This window comes from Procambarus clarkii, chromosome 51, assembly GCF_040958095.1.
Source record: "Procambarus clarkii isolate CNS0578487 chromosome 51, FALCON_Pclarkii_2.0, whole genome shotgun sequence".
Lineage (NCBI taxonomy): Eukaryota > Metazoa > Arthropoda > Malacostraca > Decapoda > Cambaridae > Procambarus > Procambarus clarkii.
This window is the reverse complement of record NC_091200.1, coordinates 444,375-450,806: the sequence shown is the minus strand read 5'-3', so window position 1 is coordinate 450,806 and position 6,432 is coordinate 444,375.

Below are 6,432 nucleotides of genomic sequence, written 5' to 3'. Positions count from 1 at the left end.
AAAATTAAATTTAAATACCTAACTGCCAACCCATCCCCCTCCCCCCCCCCCAACGACACTTCCCAAGGTAGCATCTCAGGACCACTCCCCCCCCCCCACCGTGCCCCCTCCCAAACCAACACCCCCCCCCCCACAATGGAGGCCGCCGTACCCCTACCCCCCCCCCATACCACCCCATCCACAATCCCACAACACACCCCACCCCCAACACAGAAAATGGCGGCCACAACGCTATATTTAACCAGCCAAAACCTTCGTTTCTTCCCCTATGTACTATTTATTCTTGAAATAAAACGAAGAAAAAAACAAACCGGATTTTCCTTCCCTAGTAAAACATATATTTTATAGAATGACACATAAAATAGCACATATTAGATATTGGATTGCTTGTTTACCATTCTCAAACTTATTTGGAAACACCACACTAATTATTAATTAATACATACTTTTAACACACACACACACACACACACACACACACACACACACACACACACATCTACCTATATGTCAGTCCAGAAGTGACATATGTGACAGTCCAGAAGTCAGTCCTATATGTCCCCCCTAACAGAAGAGTTAGGGGGGACATGATCACCACATTCAAGATTCTGAAGGGGATTGATAGGGTAGATAAAGACAGTCTATTTAACACAAGGGGCACACGTACTAGGGGACACAGGTGGAAACTGAGTGCCCAAATGAGCCACAGAGATATTAGAAAGAACTTTTTTAGTGTCAGAGTGGTTGACAAATGGAATGCATTAGGAAGTGATGTGGTGGAGGCTGACTCCATACACAGTTTCAAGTGTAGATATGACAGAGCCCGATAGGCTCAGGAATCTGTACACCTGTTGATTGACGGTTGAGAGGCGGGACCAAAGAGCCAGAGCTCAACCCCCGCAAACACAACTAGGTGAGTACAACTAGGTGAGTACATGTCAGTTAGCCTAAATTCTCCAATATTCATTCATAAAACTGCTTCACGGGACTGCAACCTCATCAAACAAAGCTGTCAGGTATTTCTAACTGACAACACAAATTAACAACTTCACATGTCAATCATGGCAACTGTTCATAAATAGACACTAACTAACCTTGCTATGAGATATAAATACAAGTGCCAAATTTGATTCAGAAGGCAACTCCAGCGTGGCCTAGTCGGATAGAACATGTTCTTAATCCGGACAGACCTGCGTTCGAGCCTGTCGGAATGGTTGCAAGTACAGGGCACAGATTTCTCTGTGTGTCCCCTCCTGTAGGAGCATCAGTTTCGATAGATTCTCTGGATAGCCAAGATTGATTGACTGACCCTTTGGAATGTGGGGAAGGGTTGAAGTCCGGGGGCCCACGGACGGATACATGGATCAACTGACCTAGGTCAGGTCTTTCAATCCACCTGGATTTCAGGTGGGGAGAAGGGAGGCAATTTGGGTTGACACAAATAGCTTCCTGGACCCAAAACCCCATGGATTCACAGACACGGACACGCACACGGACACTCATGGACTCTGACACGAACCGAAAATTCGGGTCAGATAATAAGAAGGGAGGATAGGTTGGTTAGGTTGGTTGGTTAGGTTGGTTGGTTAAGTTAGGTTGCCTAGGTTGGTTGATTAGGTTGGTTGGATAGGTTGGTTAGTTAGGTTGGTTGGTTAGGTTGGTTGGTTAGGTTGGTTGGTTGGTTGGTTAGGTTGGTTAGGTTGGTTGGTTAGGTTGGTTAGTTAGCTTAGTTAGGTTAGTTGGTTAGGTTGGTTGGTTTGGTTAGGTTGGTTAGAACTAGAATTAGGTTAGAATTTGAGGTTAGAATTTTAGGTTAAAACAAGCATAATTATGGTTTAGTTATCAATTTAGATAATATGTATGCTTAGGTTGGGTTGGTTAGGGTATGTTGGTAAGGTATAGGTATGGTTGGTTATTTTGTGGTTGGTTTATATATATATATATATATATATATATATATATATATATATATATATATATATATATATATATATATATTAGTATATTTTGGTAGCAGTCTTTCCTGTAGACATATATTATTAAATATGACCGAAAAAGTAAGATTAATAATTCTAACACGAATTTTCTCGATCTTTCGTACATTTCTTTTCACTGTTGGTGGTAATTCAAAAATCAATTCTCCAAAATTCATTTTTATTTCTAGTCTGACGCGACACTTGAGCGCGTTTCGTAAAACTTATTACATTTTCAAAGATTTTAGTTTACACATACACAACTGAATAGAACTTACACATCTCCGATTTGTTTATATCTACATTTGAGTGAGATGGATGGGGTGAGGTGGTATTAATAGGGTATTAATTTCATCAACACAAGACAGAACACGAAACAATGGGTATTGAATGGAAGTGATTGTAGAAAGCCTATTGGTCCATATTTCTTGATGCTTCTATATTGGAGCGGAGTCTTGAGGTGGGTAGTTTACGAAAGATCAAGAAAATTCGTGTTAGAATTATTAATCTTACTTTTTCGGTCATATTTAATAATATATATATATATATATATATATATATATATATATATATATATATATATATATATATATATATATATATATATATATATATATATATATATATATATATATATATATATATATATATATTTAGGTTAGGTTAGTTTAGGCTAGGAAATTGGCTACGTTTGTAGAAATAGAAATAGGTAAAAAAATAAAAAAAAATGAATAGAGTATAAATAAATTATAAATTATTTAAAAACAATAAATATAATAAAGAGAAAAAAATAGCTGGAATTTTAGGTAACGTTTCTTATCACCGAATGCCTCTGTTCACCTGGCAGTAAATAGGTATCCAGGAGTTGGTTAGGTTAGTTTTGGCTAGGAAATCAGCTAGGTGTGGAGGGTTAGGTTAGGTTAGGTTATTTTAGGGTAGGAAATAGGCTATGTTTGTAGAAATAGTAATAGAAAGAGGGCTGTAATTGTAGGTAGCGTTTCCTATCACCGAACGCCTCTATTCACCTAGCAGTAAATAGGTATCCAGAAGTTAGTTAGTTAGGTTAGTTTAGATAAGGTTAGGTTAGGTTAAATTAGGTTAGTTAGGTTAGGTTAGTTATTGCTAGGAAATAGGCTAGGTTTGTAGAAATAGAAATAGGGCTGTAACTGTTGGTAGCGTTTCTTATCACCGAATGCCTCTGTTCATCTTGCAGTAAATAGGTATACAAAAGTAAGTTAGTTAGGTTAGTTTAGATATGGTTAGGTTAGGTTAGGTTAGGTTAGATTAGGTTAGGTTAGTTTTGGCTAGGAAATGGGCTAGGTTAGTTTTGGCTAGGAAATAGGCTAGGTTTGTAGAAATAGAAAGAGGACTGTAACTGTTGGTAGCGTTTCTTATCAGCGAATGCCCCTGTTCACCTAGCAGTAAATAGGTATCCAGGAGTTAGTAAGCAAGCTACTTGGGGCGTGGTGAGTGAGGGTTAGTTAATCAGTCCCTAGATGGATCTTGTGGGGTGGTGGGTGTTGGAGACCACTATATAAGCGTAACATGTATAAAATGCCTGTCTGCCTGTCCCCCGACTCAATGATGTTACACGTATTGACTAAATGAAGCCTAAGAGAGCATATGCAAGGCCTAGGATGAGTTATTTGTCAGCAGCAGCAGCAACTTGTGCGAGATCAATGGCAGCGGCGGCATCCCATCCTTTTCTATTTTGGAGCAACAGTAGTAGTAGTAGTAGTAGTAGAAGAAGTAGTAGTAGTCCATTTGTTGTTGGTTAATTTGACTAAATAGTTGCAATAAGTACTATCATTAATGGAGAATTGGCTGCTATGTACCTCCGCCTGCCTGCCCGCCCGCTGCAGTTACCATTATCTTGACTCACTCACTCACATGTGATTAGTTACTACTTGTATACAATAGAAACAGCCATACTACCTACCTACCACCTTGAGAACACTGCGTCTCGTCCCATACATCAGTCAGGTTAAGCACCGTTGAATTTGGTTAGTACATGGATGGGTGACCTGCCTGGGAACACCAACTGCTGCTGATGGTATACATATTTGGGCAGTCTCCGTGGGTCAGTGTGTGTGTGTGTGTACATGAATGTCGCACATGGAAATGTGTACATGCCATTTTAATAATAGTTTACCATCCATGAAGAAAACGTCTACCTATATGTCAGTCCATTGGCTCTCTCTGCCGCCCGGCCGGCCTACCTACCTGCTAAAATTTGTCCACTCAATATGCTGTTGAATATCTATCTCCAGTGATCACTTACTCTTAATTCCTACATTATTAACCAAATGATCTCATTAACAAATCTTTACACATTTCAACCACCTACCTTCCTGCTAACATCAATCACAAAAACTAATACACTCAACTCAGTCCTAAACACTTTTCTTATTCCTTCCTCAACACTTCGCTCTACATAACCTATCTTACAAAATTAAATTTAAATACCTAACTGCCAACCCATCCCCCTCCCCCCCCCCAACGACACTTCCCAAGGTAGCATCTCAGGACCACTCCCCCCCCCCACCGTGCCCCCTCCCAAACCAACACCCCCCCCCCCACAATGGAGGCCGCCGTACCCCTACCCCCCCCCCATACCACCCCATCCACAATCCCACAACACACCCCACCCCCAACACAGAAAATGGCGGCCACAACGCTATATTTAACCAGCCAAAACCTTCGTTTCTTCCCCTATGTACTATTTATTCTTGAAATAAAACGAAGAAAAAAACAAACCGGATTTTCCTTCCCTAGTAAAACATATATTTTATAGAATGACACATAAAATAGCACATATTAGATATTGGATTGCTTGTTTACCATTCTCAAACTTATTTGGAAACACCACACTAATTATTAATTAATACATACTTTTAAACACACACACACACACACACACACACACACACACACACACACACACACACACATCTACCTATATGTCAGTCCAGAAGTGACATATGTGACAGTCCAGAAGTCAGTCCTATATGTCCCCCCTAACAGAAGAGTTAGGGGGGACATGATCACCACATTCAAGATTCTGAAGGGGATTGATAGGGTAGATAAAGACAGTCTATTTAACACAAGGGGCACACGTACTAGGGGACACAGGTGGAAACTGAGTGCCCAAATGAGCCACAGAGATATTAGAAAGAACTTTTTTAGTGTCAGAGTGGTTGACAAATGGAATGCATTAGGAAGTGATGTGGTGGAGGCTGACTCCATACACAGTTTCAAGTGTAGATATGACAGAGCCCGATAGGCTCAGGAATCTGTACACCTGTTGATTGACGGTTGAGAGGCGGGACCAAAGAGCCAGAGCTCAACCCCCGCAAACACAACTAGGTGAGTACATGTCAGTTAGCCTAAATTCTCCAATATTCATTCATAAAACTGCTTCACGGGACTGCAACCTCATCAAACAAAGCTGTCAGGTATTTCTAACTGACAACACAAATTAACAACTTCACATGTCAATCATGGCAACTGTTCATAAATAGACACTAACTAACCTTGCTATGAGATATAAATACAAGTGCCAAATTTGATTCAGAAGGCAACTCCAGCGTGGCCTAGTCGGATAGAACATGTTCTTAATCCGGACAGACCTGCGTTCGAGCCTGTCGGAATGGTTGCAAGTACAGGGCACAGATTTCTCTGTGTGTCCCCTCCTGTAGGAGCATCAGTTTCGATAGATTCTCTGGATAGCCAAGATTGATTGACTGACCCTTTGGAATGTGGGGAAGGGTTGAAGTCCGGGGGCCCACGGACGGATACATGGATCAACTGACCTAGGTCAGGTCTTTCAATCCACCTGGATTTCAGGTGGGGAGAAGGGAGGCAATTTGGGTTGACACAAATAGCTTCCTGGACCCAAAACCCCATGGATTCACAGACACGGACACGCACACGGACACTCATGGACTCTGACACGAACCGAAAATTCGGGTCAGATAATAAGAAGGGAGGATAGGTTGGTTAGGTTGGTTGGTTAGGTTGGTTGGTTAAGTTAGGTTGCCTAGGTTGGTTGATTAGGTTGGTTGGATAGGTTGGTTAGTTAGGTTGGTTGGTTAGGTTGGTTGGTTAGGTTGGTTGGTTGGTTGGTTAGGTTGGTTAGGTTGGTTGGTTAGGTTGGTTAGTTAGCTTAGTTAGGTTAGTTGGTTAGGTTGGTTGGTTTGGTTAGGTTGGTTAGAACTAGAATTAGGTTAGAATTTGAGGTTAGAATTTTAGGTTAAAACAAGCATAATTATGGTTTAGTTATCAATTTAGATAATATGTATGCTTAGGTTGGGTTGGTTAGGGTATGTTGGTAAGGTATAGGTATGGTTGGTTATTTTGTGGTTGGATATATATATATATATATATATATATATATATATATTAGTATATTTTGGTAGCAGTCTTTCCTGTAGACATATATTATTAAATATGACCGAAA